The sequence below is a fragment of the Camponotus vicinus genome, unplaced genomic scaffold (assembly GCF_025532165.1).
Source record: "Camponotus vicinus isolate PSW18456_S1 unplaced genomic scaffold, iyCamVici1.0 SCAF_12, whole genome shotgun sequence".
Classification (NCBI taxonomy): Eukaryota; Metazoa; Arthropoda; class Insecta; order Hymenoptera; family Formicidae; genus Camponotus; species Camponotus vicinus.
This window is the reverse complement of record NW_028141948.1, coordinates 16,417,484-16,433,602: the sequence shown is the minus strand read 5'-3', so window position 1 is coordinate 16,433,602 and position 16,119 is coordinate 16,417,484. Positions and strand designations below refer to the sequence as shown.

Genomic DNA, 16,119 nt, shown 5'->3' with positions numbered 1-16,119 from the left:
TATTTCCCTGCGAGAGCTTCGTAGCAACACGCCGCTGTTCACTTTAAAGAATATATCTTCAATTAATTTGTTCGAAATTCAGCATTCGTCTCCAAAAAATTCAAGAAAATCTTGAATCGAGAGATCTACGATCGAGATCTGTCAAAAAAATGACGGGAGACGGTACAGCCCTTTGATCTTTCGGAGAGTAACTTATGTTTTTCTCAGTCTCTCTCTTTCTCTCTCTCTTCCCTCGGGCGTAGTGTTTACCGTTGTAGCGACAACGGGACGTCACGTGTCGATTCGCATTATTACTATTTGTCGAAGAGAGTATCGCGAACGACGAGGAGGAGAACGCGATGGGTCGACCCTTCGTGTGGGAAAAGCCAGCGCAAACAAAATAAAATAGAGATAGATAAAGTAGCGGGCGCGAATATCGTAGGAGACCCCTTCTCGCAACTTCCCTTGTATCTAATCCCGGATTGACTCGTGTCACTTATTAATATTTTATGCAAACACCATGATTTACGGCTGCGCGGAGGCATTACCTCGTTGCCCACCCTTCTTCCCTTTGGAAAACCGATAACCGCAGACCCGACAATGGCCTTATCTCCCTGTTATCGCTGTGACGAATGACACTTGCGTCTTGATTACGGCTTCGGAGTAGTGCCTCTTTATGAATTCGTCCGTACGGAATTATTAATTCCGCTGTTCAGGCGATGCGGTTTTTGTTTCGTTCAACATTTATAGATCCGAGACTTTCCGTTCTTGACAACGTTTAAAATAATTTACGCGTCTTGATTCTCGCAACGAGTGATTTTCCCATGAGAGGCAAATTTTCTCAGAGAGAATTCGGACGATTCTTTCTTCAATACCGTGGCAAAGTGGCCCGCGTACGTTACTTTCAAAGCCCCGAGATCGAAGAATTTTATTCACTGTTATCGCAATGCCGGCAAAACCATCCTGCACGCTTTCATCTCCTCTCGTCCCCGTTCCTCAAGATTCTCACCCCATCGCGCGTAGCGAATCACCGGTACGAACGCTGATGGGCACGGGGGACGGTTGGAAAAGGCGAAATCTGCAAGCCAAAACGAATCAGAGTAATCCTCCTTCGCGCGTTCTCGAAAAGCACCCCTTCCCCTTTTCTCGCTCGACTCGGCGGTTCGGCTACGGAGGGGGAGGAGGACGGAATACACCCTACATCCGGAAAAAAGCCCACGACGGTCGATGAGCATTCCGTAAATGGATCTCCTTCTCTCTTTCTCTTTTCACGCTTTCCGTCTCTCGCAGGAGCGGACGATGCTTTCTTTCGGGCCTGAAGCCAATAATTTTCTAACAAATGCCCAGCGAAAATTTAACAGAGTAAAACAAATAAAATATTCTCATTTATTTTCTCTCTTTCTGTTTTTCTTTCTTTATATATCATCTTCATAAATTAACAAGGATTTGAATGAAATTTCTAAACTATATAAATTTCATTTTTCTAGATATAATTTTGTCAATATTTGAACATTTCTTTAATGTTATTCATTAAATTTTTAATATCGTTATTAATTATTTTTATTTAATATTTTTAGGATATTAAGTTACTCAAATATTATTCCTTCAAAATTTAATAAATAAAATATTTTTATATTTATTTTTTAAAATTCTTATCTGCTTTAAAAAATTTCTTTAAATTTAATATTATAAACTATAAAATAAACCATATTATTCCTTAAAATCTGCGTACAAAACGGAAGTCTGAACATCAATTCTGATTATAATAATGTACGATAAATTATTCGTAAAAAGAATCTCAATACATGTCACATGTTAAAACAGTGCGTTAAGAATTTTGCTAGATTTCACGCGATTCTTCCGTACTTCCTTTTGCTCTTCATTCTATTCCTGGTCGCATGAAGACAGTCGTTTCGCCACCGCGGTAGAGGCGGTTCACCACCGACCGCCCCTTCCGTTCGTTTCGAAAGAGCCGCGCGAAAGTCTCTTCTCCCTCTCGTCCTTCCGACCATCTCATCGACTACACCCTTCCGTCCCGTCCTTCATAGCTGTCCTTTCAGAAGCCCTCGTCGTTTTAAATTGCTGATGAGCATTTTTAGATTGGTTACGTTAAGTGAATTGGTACATAGACGCTCCTGTGTTCTCCCGATAAAAGTCTTTAATGAATCCAGGAGGAAGATGGCCTCGACGACGATAGTATTGTCACGCTCGTGTTGCCACCACGTGCAATACGTGTATTCATACATGTATATGCGTGTGCTCAAATACAATTTTAAATGATCGTATCGAGATATTCTCTTACGAATTTCACAAGAAATTATGTTTATGGCAAATTAATTACCCGAAACGCACACGAGAGGATCGCAACGAATATAAGTAAAGTGATAAGTTGATTTAACAACTTGCGATATTTACAAGTTTAACTTTACGAGTCGCATTTGATTATAATTATCGTTGAATATAAAAACGCGCGCTATGTATATTGGCACATTAATGTCATGAAATATTGATCGTAAAATATGTTGGCGAATGTAATCGCGCAATCTCGATCGTATCTTTATAATGAGAAGCATATGCAATATGTATAATATGCATAATTCAGGCAAGAACGCAGAGAGATTCAAATCTGTCGAATATATATCGATGAAAAATCGTAAACAGGAGGGATATGAGACTTTTCCAGTGCCTCGGAACGACGACTGGAAGTCAAGTTCAAGCCGTTGATACACGTAAATACCAACACGTACCAAAAAGATAGCGAGTTAATTAAAGCCCCTTCCTCCTACCCCTAGAGTCAAATCGAGAGAAATCCTTCGTCTCTGTCTCTTCCTCCCCCCTTCTTCGTTTTCCCTCGCTTGTACGATTTTTCTTTCCGTGCGAACGAGAGCGAGAGGACACGGATGAAGGAAACCGTTGGTGGAAGGGCTAAAGGAGGAAGGGAAAGAGAGAGAGAGGAAGAAGAACGGTTTGCCTTCTGGCTTCATCCGATAAAGGGAACGGGTAGTCGGCCGAATCCGTCCGGGGTCCCGGCAACAACAATAATGTCGTCGTCAGTTCGTTAAGCGCTTCTTTCACAAGCGACCTGGCCTCTCCTCCGCGAACGAGAGTCCAAAGAGATAACCAGCGTCCTCCGGTAAGCTCCGCCAGCTACGATGACAACAACGGCCACCTACACGTCGTCAGGTTACATCCCGGCGTGTTGCGACATTGCGCCGACCGGATGCTCGCCTGCGTGCGTGACTTCGTCACTTAAGATAATATCGGACCATCTATCACCTTCCGATTCTCGTAGGAGCTTCCAGCAGAGATTCACGCGACGGCGATCGCGATGCACTTCGTCCTCCCATCAGCGATTATCTTTGTTAGCTACGTCAATGCACTATACTTTGATATATTCTTAATCTGGTCTTCCCTTAATCGAGTAAAATGTGAAATTGAGTCACGAGATAATTGGGAAAACAGTTCTCATAAAAATATTCATGGCTTTAAGCATGCACATGCACATGTGTTAAATATCTTACGTATATTTATATAAAATATTTATGCAAATATTTACATAAATATTTATATAAATATTTATATAAAATATTTATATAATGTGTGTGTGTGTCTGTACATTATATATATAATATACATATATAATTATACATATAAAATTATAATTATATATAATATAATATTTATTATGTATAATATAAAATTTTAAAGATATTAATATTCATGCTTTGTTAAATGTGCATAGCTGTATTTGCCATTATGCAAAAATGATATTGGCGAGAATGCTATCTTCGGAATATGATCGAGATTATTATAAAGGATAATATTTTAACACGGTCGATGCTAATTCGGCAATTTATTAAAGGCCGTATAATTAATAATATTTCATTTATGATTCACGACGGTGGTCTCGTTCAGCTGTCGATAAGACTCTAATAAATACACCGGATAAGTATCATTATTGGAAATCTGCCGCCGCCGTTGTCGCGAATGGCACGTGTGTGGTTTTACTCTGTCAATCTCACGACCGATCGAGCTTAGTTGATTGATTGCCGACGTATGATGAGTCACCGCGATTACCGTACAAAGCCTAACGTTCCTGCAGAGAAAGAGAAAGAGAGAGAGACAGAGATGGTGTCGTCTGGCGACGACGATAAGGCATATTGCTTCATGACTTTTTCTCGATGTGTCTCTTACACGTCGTCTTCATTTCGCGCGTAACAGGCGTGTTTACATCTGCGTGTGACGCTTGCTAACGGCAAAGCTGCCTCCGCGTTTTTCGAAACGATCTGCCCAAGTTCCAGCGGAGTTTCCGAATCAAATAATCGCGTCAATACAGGCGTATTATTCGTAACACGGGAAAGCGTAACGCGCGTATCTCGTTAACAAAGCCGACTCTCGATAGGTTCCCGCAACAGATGCCAGGAACGATGTCAATCGGAGCGTGTGCACGCGCCGGGAAGAGGCAGGGGAGGGGGATCTCGAAGTGATTGACATGTTTTCCACGGTGGAATCCATTCACGTTGCGTCGTCGAGATGTAATTCTCGAGCTTCCTCCTCCTTCTCTCTCCTTTCCATGATAATTTCTCTCTCCCTTCAGAAAAACCTCGCGTTAACAATGATTCCGTCGTGATTTCGGTTTCGTAGTCGCCTGGCTAAATTGGAAAGGTATCCTCCCCCTTTTGGACGTAATCCTACGATCTCGCTAGATCAAGGCGATTTTCGCGCAGTGGTATTTTTATATCTCGAATAGGTGAAAACGTGATACGACGCAAACTACGTCAGTGGTTCGGCGAATAGAATTTTTGTTCTTTCACGACGAGATTATTCCCGTATATATTCTTTTATGCGCGCGCACAATGCCAATCTCTTAGAAATCGAGTGGCATAATAAATTTATACGAGTCAGCAGAGTCAGCTTTAAGAAGATAACAGATACAACTCGGAGATAGGGCTCTCTCTTCTCGCTCTCTCTCTCTCTCTCTCTCGCTCGTTCACGCTATGACTCGCGAATTCAAACTCACGTCCCCGGACGGATGGCTTTCAGCCTCAGTCAGAGAGGCATTGCCAGGACGTCCCGGGAGGATAGTAGTTGATCATAAATGACAGATGGACTGTGCGAGCTGGTTGGCGTATATTCGTACGTATGTACGAGAGACTACGTAGACAAGAAAACCTCGCACATCGCGAAAATAAAAACTGTCATGTAACAAGTTAGCGACGACAAAGAGCGACGCGAAAACAGAGGGAGAGGAGAAAGAGAGACAGAAGAAGGGGGAGGAGGGGAACCGGCAGCAACGGAGATGCGTAGTTAGACTGAAAGAGTGAGATCGCGTCGTGCGAGCAACGGAGATGATAACGACGGTGATGGGCAGTGTCGAGTTTTGTGACATGACAGCGAGGTATGCAACGCTTGGCAGCTGTATGCGCGGTGCGCTTAAGCGGATCTCTCTGTTGAGATTTGAAACGTAACACCCGTTGCAGAACACAACACCTCGCAAGTGTAGCGGCGCCGATTCTACTCTTGCCCCCATCTCCGCCCCCCCCCTGTCTCTCTCTCACTCACCCCCTTCCTCCCCCCTCTGAACGAGTTGCGATATAGTCGGGTTCCAAACTTAGCTCGAGTCCTTCCTCCCCCCTTCCCCTTCTCTCCCTCGCCCCTATCGCGTTCCCTCGTACATCTCGGCCTACGAAACGGGGCGACACGTTTAATTGGTAATCCGTTTAAAGGATTAGTAACTCACGATGGGTATTAGGACGTGTCGCTGGTCCGTCTGCAGCTTGTCCGTTTCGCACGGACAAGCCGAAGGACACGTAACCCAAGCACGCCGTCGTGGACGCTTTCCAGCGTTAGCATTCGATAGCACTCAACAATCAGGGTCGACGGCCTTGTCGTCGTCCTTCTCGGCGGCCAGCCGAAAACGAAAAAGAAAAAAGGGAAGAAACGAGAAGCGAGACTCTTCTTTTTTTTTTTTTACTCGCATTCGTCGAGAGCGGAGAACTTGTTAATCACCCACTCGGACCGGATCGTCGCTCTTTTGTGAGATTCATATAGAATGCGCTTCTTTTCTCTCGACGTTGAAAATAAAAGTCGTTATTTTACTCGGAAAGGGAAATATAATCGTACATCAAGAACGCGAATTAATGAGAAAACACACGCGCGAGAAAATTCGACGAGGCTCAATTTTTGTCCCGACACAAGAGATCGATTTAACCTCAGTCGTATTTTATGACGCGACTAAAAAGTGAGACTCGAGGGTACCTTCTCCCTCCCTCTCTGTCCCCCATCCCACGCACACATACACACGTACGCTCGCGTCCTCCTTTTCTCTCCTCTCCAATGTTCGACACGATCCCGCGGGGTGTGCTCACTTTTCAAACGAGCTTACTCTTTGCCACGCAAAAGCACATAGCCTGGGGGATAGAACGGGTTTGAAATCCGGTCTGATCTAATAGGGATTAACAGAGTGACAAATGTAAGAGTTAGCGACGGCGGGGTTGATGCTCCGCTTCTGCCCTTTGCTTTTAAGAGCATCTCTCTCCCGTTGAAAAAAGAGATATTCGATCAACAGCTTAATCATTAAATGCAATCTCTTCACCGAGAATGACAAGAACTAAAATTCACAATTTTTTTAATAGAATAGAATTTATTAAAACAATTTTGTGTACGTATAATGATAGATAACAATCGGATCATTAAGTGAATTTCGTTCATCGCGTTTATTATTCGTATATTATTAAGTTATAAAATAAAAGCGGAATTAATATACGACTGTTATGGAGTTGTTCGTCTCGTTAAAGTGCCTGTTAAGATTGAAATGTCGGATTACAATGATAGCTCGATCGGAACGCGATAGTAAATAACAGCGCATAATAAATTATAAAAAGGGAACGTTTGGCAAAACCCGACTCACGTTTACCAGGAAATCGATCCTACTAACCGCTGGCAACGTTTCGAACACATAGTCCGACTACATATTTATATTCTTATGTAAGATCCGGGGTAGATATGTATAAAGAACACAAGGGAAGTACTTAAATTGGAGGGAGAAACGCGCGCGCGGCGGACGTTACAAGCTGGCGGTTCTTGCTCGAAGGAAACCGATCGAAACGATCGAGCTTAAATAACGAGGCGCGATATTATAGAAAAGCCCGTACATACATCGCTCACGTAAGATATTTTATATTTTTTTATCCGGCATAAGATCTGGCGCAATTATTACGCTACATTTGTACAAAACGCTCGTATTTAAACCTCAAGTTATATGTTTCATTATCTCGGTGATTAATGGACACGGTCTTTGGGTGGCCGATAATGTATGTCGATTGAACAGCAACGTCGAAAGGAGTATCAGATATCGTTCTTTAATAACGAGGACAGGATCCGGGCTGAAATTATCGGCACTTCCGACGCGCTAAATTCTCCGCATGGGTCATCAATCAGCGGCGGCGGTTGAGAAGAGATTCACCTGGCCTAATTTTATCGATAATCTCTGCGGGATCGATCTCCCCGATCGGAAATTCCTCGTAATAATAGACAAACGTAACCGCGACGGGTCTGCCCCCGGGTGAAACATATTTTTACGAAGGTCAAGGAGATAAAACGCTAAAGTAGTACGAAATTTTTCCCTAAATTATGCAAATTTTTTCCCTTTGTTATATTGAAAAATTAGTGATATTTTGTTTTTACTTGAATCTAATATGCAACTTTTTTTAATTAAATTCAATATGTAAAGTTTTAATATTGTATTAATTATAATTAAATGTCCATATTTGTATCTTAATTATTATTTATTATCAAAAAAATCATTTTAATTATTAATTATTATTAAAAAAAATATATGTCAAAATATATAATAAATAATATAATAAATCTTCGTATGCGCGAATTCTAAAAATGTTCTTACAAAATAATAAATAAATTTCAAATTTTTAATTTTTATACTTAAATTCAATTTTATATCTTGGATTTGTATAATAAAAATATTATATAATAAATTACAAGAAATTAATATTCAGAAATTATATAATCATAAATAAATTTTGTTTTGTTCTGAAATAGAATAAGAATTATTTTATATTGTATTAAGACACAAATATTACATCTTTTATATAAAATGAATTCGAATGTACTTTGTATAATCCATGAGTATCATACATATAACGCAGAACGTATTCCTCGTTCCTTGCGCGTTATACATATAAATAATCTCATAAATTTTTCTGAGAAAGAAAAGAGTTAGTCAGTCAGCTGTGCTTTAAAATACATATGTCGTGTAAAGCATCCAGACAAGATCTACGCATTGCGGAGTGTCTCGTACACTTGTCCGGGGGCATACTTTGCGTTTAAAAAGCAGAAAGGGCGAACGCGCACGACATTACGCGACGACGTCGGCTATGCGGTTCGTAATAAATCAAATCGTGTTTTTCAAGAGGGTGTCGGCCCGCGAGCCTTCCGTGCACGAATGGTAATGAAAACCGTTGCACGATACAGCCCGATAACATTCCCCGTGACCAAAGACGGGGGACGCGCGAGTCTCGTTTATACGAAGACGGAGACGAAGACGCAGCGACGACGAATCGTTCTCGCAAAACCCACCGGCTCTCTCGAGTACGTATTCTCATTGCTTGCATACCTGCATACGTACATTCGGAATCGTGAAAAAGAAACGGTCCAAGTAACTTTTCTCTTTTGGTTTCGAGTTTATATAAGCCGTTTGACAATTAAGGTATGTCTTTTTTTTCTAGACGATCGAAAAATTACGTTTGCAAATTAAACCTACAAGTTTATTTTATTAAAATATTACAAAGCACGCGCATTATTTACTTTTTGCGTTATGTATTTTTGAATAAACTACAATTAAAAAATTTTAATTAAACAGGAAGTATCTTTTCGAAGTAGGATAAAAAATTTGGCACAAAATGATAATATTAAATTAATTTATACAGTTTCTTGAATAAACTAATATTTTTTAAATAAATGTTAAACGCGATTACGACAAATATCGAAAAATAATTTGCTATAATCATTATCGAGCACATTTAAATACAATTTGATTTGAGAACTCGATAAGATAATTGAATCGTAGAATCTAATAATTAACACACATAATGAAAGATTCCGAGAGATATATCTATCGTTTAATAAATAATTAATCTGTGATTTAAAATACTTTTATAATTTAATATTTCACGTACATACATACATATACACACATATGCACTATTGTGAAATATTTTATAAAATATTAAAGTATCTATATAAAAATATTAATTAAAAAATAATTTTATTGCAAATATTTTATTTTATAGATTCTATGTATTTTAAAATATTTAAAGTAAAACCTGAAATATTTTATATATGCAATATATTATAAGATAATTTAAAACAAAAAAGAGTATATATATGTATATGTATATAATATATATGTATTTTGAAAATAATATAAATGATAAATAATTTATAAATCACTTACCCCGCTTATCGTTGTTTTATCCGTCGTCCGATGCTTTTATAGATCTCCTTTTCCTCTCATGTTCATCTTTTTCTGTCTTCTCGTGGCACTCACATTCACTCGCGAAAACACAATTAATCATGCTTAATTGTATACGCAACGAACGCGAGAGGGATACTTTGCACGACACTCCCGATCGCGAAACGATCACATTAGATACGCAATATATTGCATCATAAAAGAAAGCAACTTACATGAAAAGTATGATTTGCTCCATTTACACAAGACCAAAATCATATTCTACTTGTGACAAAAATATATCGCGTTTTCGATGTAAATTAATTTAATTATTTATTTGTCGAAAAATCGAACGATAAGTCGCGCACAAATATATTTGTCTCTATGTGTTACTAAAGGAACAATTATTGTTTGTAAAAATCATAAAACAACAATTTATAATTTAGATTTCTATTGTACGCGCTTCAATTTTTACTTAATCAAAAGAGCAAATTACTCGAAATGTGCGCTTTGAGAACTATCGTCGTGATGTGTGTAAGTAATTACATATTATTTACATTAAATTAATCAGGAATCATATTATAATAACAAATAATTTCGATACTGATCGCGATTGAATTTAAAAATGGAATTAAATGGAGTATCTCACACCGTACTACTTTCCTGCTTTAGTGTCGTGGCATGAATGATAAGGTCGACAACGAATTAATAACAATAGGAGATATTCAGTTTTTGCGACACACAGAGCGTTAATGTTTACGTTTCTCGAGTCTGTTATTATCGCGCGACCATACGAGCAGGAGAGTAGTGGTGGGGGAAACTCCGTCAAATTCCTTTCTTAAACGTCATCGCGACTAATACTAGAAGATTATTTGCTATAATGATATAATTAATGATTAATTAATTTTTATAAATAATATGTAACTACACATATATATATATATATATATATATATATATATATTTTTTTTTTTTTTATATCGTCATAGTCCTCGAATTAGATATTTCATGTAATTATTTAATTTCATGTATTTATTTAATCAAGTAAGAATTGAAGCGTGTATGTGTGTGTGTGTGTGTGTGTGTGTGAACTAAGAATCTAAATTATAAATTATTGTTTTATTGATCTTTAGGGACAATAATTATTCTTTTAATAACACATAGAATCATCCGCGATGCTTTATTGTTTTATTTTTCGACGATTAAATATAATTTACATTAAGAACACGTAGTTATAAAACAATCAGATCGTAGAATCAAGTAATTAGCATAACAAAAGATGATACTATGACGATACTATGATACATAAATCGGTTAATAATAATTAATTTATAATCTAAAATACTTTTATATTTTAATGTTCCGCGTATATAGATGAAATACGTTAAATATTTCGGCCACGAATTTTGACAATAACACAAGTGTTCAGCCTTGACGGCGTCTAGCGCGCTATTGTTTACATGTGACGGCCGTGTTATCATTCGCGCGGTGACGCTCGAGTAGTGTGGAACGCTGCGTATATTATCGAATTCTTTTCTCAAAAAACGTGATTGTGACAATTATTGAAACACAAAATTTGCTATGATTATTACAATTAATGATTATTAAACTTTTTATAAGCAACACGAAACTGTATCATGATGATAGATTATCGAAGCGCGACTGTTATTGCAAAAGTAAAAATTAAAGCGAAAGGAATAAGTTAAAAATTTTGTTACGACCCTTCGATTATCAATCCTTTCGAATAATAATTATTTCTCTAACTATACTTAGAATTAAATACTTTGGCCGATGATTTAAATTTTTCTAAAATGTGAGGATGAATTATTAATTATTAAACGATTGATGTATCACGACATTTTGATCTTACGATTTGTGTTATTGTGTCTACAATAGAGATATTATTGTAGCTAGCACATGATTTTGATTTCATCTATATCAAATGAATTATATTTACTTTTCGTGTTGCTCTCTTATGGCATAATATAGTGCATATCACGTGAGATTATTCCGTGATCGGGAGTGCCGTGCAAAGTGTCTCGGGATTATTGCGTATATGACTAATAATAATTAATCGTGTTTTCGCGAGTGAGTGTGAGTGTCAAGGAAACAGAAAAGAATGAACAATGGAGGAAAAAGGCATCTAAAGAAACATCTGGCGAGCAACGATACGTGGTAAGTAATTTATAAATTATTTATAATTCTAATTGAATGTTTGTTGATTGTTTCTAATTGAAAATATTAAATATTATTTTCAAAATATAGATAGATTGCTCGTTTTTTTTCTAAATTATAATAATGTATAAATAAAATATTTCAAGTTTTATTTTAAAATATCTATAATAAAATATCTGTAATGGGATATTTTTAATTATTAAAATTAATATCTTTATATAAATATTTAATATTTTATACAATATTTCACAACAGCATAATTAAATATTTTATATGTCTAACAATAAATGACATCCCCCTTCTCGCAGTTTATTCGGGCTCTGTCCGCCGGTCCACTTTGCCGCGATTTTTGTCTCTGTCGTGTTCCGGGAGAACCGCGGTGTAATTAATGCGCGACGGGCAAAAGAAAAGTCCGATCTCTCCTGTATGTCTGTCATGCAGGATTCGCCCGACATGGTGGACGAGCGACTATGAAATGCATGTCCCCTCGTGAGAACCGACTTGTTCTTACGATATACACAGTCGTTGCCGGTTTCTGATCGACGTATGAATATATACATATCTGCCTGACAGAATAATATCGATCGGTATATTACCGCAAATTAAAGTATAAATTCAAGCGCAATTTTTATCGCGCGTTTCTTCGACATCGCGGATATCGAATGATATATTAGTTTATTCGTATCTTTTCTCGGCATAATTAATTTGACGCGAGCACGCCATCGTCACACATATTTCGTGTAAAATTATATTATCGAATTAATATTTGAAGAAAACTGTAATTTATAAGGAAAATTGCATATTAGATACCTATATTCTAAATACGATGACGTATTTAATTTACCTTAATTTATCTAAGATGATTGTTTCACAGCTATGTGTTAATAAACGCTAAATATTCATACGAATTTATCTCCTGCTTCGATGATTTCCGTCTTCTTTTTGACGTGTATTAAATTACTGTTAATAGAAATATTTAAAAGCTCAAATATAGCGAAAATTACATTCTTCTCTCGTCGCTTAGCATTTTAAAATCGGCTTAATCAGAGACTAACAGAATTCCAGGCATGTCAACAAGCATATAATAATAGCGATCATCTAAATTTTTAAGAAATCACTGTCTGTCAAGTATATTATCATAATCGACTTTGTGTTTGTTTCCAATTCAAAATAAAAGATCTATGTTGGAATCATTAAATTAATATTTGAAAACTGACTATTTTGAATTTATTTCGATTTAAATGTCTCTTTAAATGATCGTATAATACATAACTCGATCCGAAATTGCTCGGGCGAGTGCGAGAATATGACAGCTTATTAATATTCCGGCTTATTTATTCGGGCTGGGAGAAGGAACCGCCACTTCTGCGAGAACGAAGACGGAAGGATTACGTGGTTCGCATCTTTCGAGAATGGAACCACTCTCGTCTTTCTCTGCTCGCTCGCCGTACAACTCGTTCCACCTTGGACCCGCGGCCGACCTGTCGCGGTTTCAGTACCTGGATACAGCCTGCCGTAGCCGACACGCGCGCGATTTGCTCGCGTCGACTCCGAATTTTTGCGCGTCTCTCGCTCGCTCTGGAATCATCGTCGGTTATTTATTTATCTCGGTTTATTCAAAAGCGAGTAGAGTGACAAGTGTCATAAGGAGGCGAGACAAGTGATTTTAATCGCTCCCTATTGTAAGTTTCTCTCACTGAATTACTTGTGAATCTACAATTAAAATTGCGATAAAAAATGGGGAAAAGGCAATTCACTTGTGAATAATGTTCCTGAAATTTTAGAGGGTACTTCATCCCTATCCCTATCGGGAAATCGCGAGCGAGATTCCTCTTTCCTTTCGAGGGCGAAATCTCGGGCGGTATTATTCGATCGGTGCTCCGCGAACGGAATGCGCAAACCGTATTTAATAATGCGACGGCGACAAGAAAGCGTAGTCTCTCGTACGAGACCACACTCGGGAAATCGGCGCCGCAAATTAATATAAGAGCGATCGGGACCCCTCGTCGCGAATCGCTTCATCGAGTATGCGTACCGTGCGAACGCGATTCCGATTGGCATATCTCATGAAATTCCTCGCCGGCGTATCGCGTCGCATCTTGATTAGATTTTCTCGCTTGCTGACGTTTCAAGTATTATCTTTTGTATCATTCTTATTTCGTACAGAAGAATCGTGATGAGAAAAAGTTAGAATAACAAGTGTTTTGAAATATATTTTTCTATGTTTCCTCCAATTTATTTTCGTAAGAATATGAATATTAGCGTAATATTCTCTTAGAAACCAAGTAATATTATCGCTTGATGCAAGACTTTTCTCGCAGACGTCACGTGTTTCGTCTGAGAAGGCGAAGCGCAAGATGAAAGTGGAGAAGTTTGAGGTGATTGTGCTCTCAACACTTTCTCCGGGAGTGCTTTGTAGCCTGTAAACTTTGTTCGTTCGACAATTCTCGGACCGAGAGGGGGGAAAAGCGAGAAAATGCAGCAACGATAGCGGTGATAGGCGAGCCGAGCCGCCGCTTCCAACCCAAGGCGGTTTTTCCGCGACGGTAGCTGCGCAATCATTTGTTCAACACACTTCCAACAAATCCAATACCCTTAGTACGAACACACGGATTTTCCTTCGTTGCTTTTCACCTTTCGCGGAACAAAAAAAAAAATAAAAAATACGTATATAAAGTATTTGTCATCGATCTCATCACTATTTTTATGATAGCACAATCTGCAGCATATTTAATTTTCCAGATACGAGTAAAAATATATAATATTTTGATTATGCATGCAAATGCGCGATAATCGAAATTTTGTACACAGACTGTTCCCTCGACTTTCGTGGCTCAAAAGTACTTGTCGCGGATTGATTCCACGGCGACAGAAAAATTTGTATCGCGAGGAAAAAGCGTTTCCCCCTTTCTCCCTGATTCTCAACCTGTCGTGGAAGCAGGAGGAGAGAAAACGTGCGAGGACTTTGGATTTATTCGAATACACTTTTTTCCGTTGGAAGAACGCGTCGCATTTACCCTGCTCGAAGGGTGTGTGGAAAAGGGCCGGATTCCTTAATATCCCCACGGGACTTTGGGATCAGATAGATATCGGTTAGGTTTGGCTATCTATTCAATATGCCTCCATTATTTGGTAGGTGATAAGGTGGAACGGTAGTCCCTTCTTCTCTCGGTTTCGTCCCCCTCTTTTCCCCCACGTCCATATGCAGGGATAACGCAAAACTCGCACGACCTACAATGTATCGCCTCCCCAGGGAGCATCCCGATGAGCGATAGTCTTCGACCATCTCTCTTTTTTTCCTCTTATCTCATCTCGTAATAGTCAGCTTTCGTCTCCGACACTCGTTGTTTACACGTGCGCGAAATGCATTGGTCAGTATTATGTTGATCATTGAAAGTGACAGCGCGCGTTGACGTTTTATTAGAATCATTTTAAAAATATTAGATTGACAATAGTATATCGAAGTACTTCGGAATAATAATATAAGTTGAGGGAGAAAGCATTTTGTTAAATCATGTACTTGTTTCGTGAATGTTTTTTTAATTTGGGAATAATTTTTTCGAGGCATAAATTATTTTCAAGATGTAAACGATTAAAAAAAAGCTTTTCATAAAAACTATAAATTTAGAATTGAGATTGAAAACCTTACATTCTTTAATTAATTTTAAGCGTTTTATTTTAATAAAATTTTAAAAATTTCAAGTTTAATTAAATATATAAATTAAAGATATATAATTAAAAACTTGGAACTTTCCTTGACAAGGAAAAATCAAATTGGTCAGAAAATTTGACATTAAAAGAACATTCGGTAATGTTGAAACACTATATATTCTGATGAATATTCCGATCTTTGCTTTTACGTGGAAAGATGAGGAACATCGAGTGTAACAGAGAGCTACAAGATCTCGGAAGAAAACCGACATTTTCTCGCACGCGTTTCCCGGCGTTCATTTGTGCGAATCTATTTTGTCGCGGCTTTCGCGACAACGTCAACGTCTCTAACACCTAGCATTGTCGAATGCACATTCGCGCGAACTGAATGCGACTCGACTTCCTCGGTTTCCAAGTTATACCTCGCGCCGCGTACCTTTCCACAGAAGAAACATGGTGTAGGGTCTATAAAGGCGGGCGTATCTCGGCTCGTATCTCGACGGCGGCGGTAAAACCGCCGAGGGAGAAGAGGAAGGGGAGGAGGCGTGAGCCCCTAAGGGTACACAATGGGGCCCATATGTTTGCGGGGGTGTATAACGTACCGCGCTCCATCGGGACCTCGATCGACCTTCTCGCTTTCGTTCTCTCGCATCGCGTTTCCTCGATCTACGTTGAGGTTTCTCGAATGCACGGTCTCACTCGACTCAACCGAGTGCAGTTTTGTGAGATACCGAGAATCGATCTCGCGAAAATGTAATTGAGTCGTCGAGCGAATAATGGAGCGATTTTTTATTTTTACAAGTGTTATAATAATAAAAAAAACATGCATTTTTAGTATCATAGCT

The 16,119-nt window shown here is 38.5% G+C and overlaps 1 protein-coding gene and 1 long non-coding RNA gene across 2 annotated transcripts in view; one reads left to right on the top strand and one right to left on the bottom strand.

Annotated features, from left to right (window-relative positions):
- LOC145963033 (uncharacterized) overlaps positions 1-16,119 on the bottom strand; it is a 269,815-nt gene that overhangs the window by 207,577 nt on the left and 46,119 nt on the right. The window lies entirely within an intron of this gene.
- LOC145963004 (uncharacterized) overlaps positions 13,139-16,119 on the top strand; it is a 30,484-nt gene continuing 27,503 nt past the window's right edge. Inside the window, exon 1 of the mRNA XM_083084567.1 lies at positions 13,139-13,305. The gene's annotated coding sequence lies outside the window, so the exon portion shown is untranslated. The remainder of the gene's footprint in view (positions 13,306-16,119) is intronic.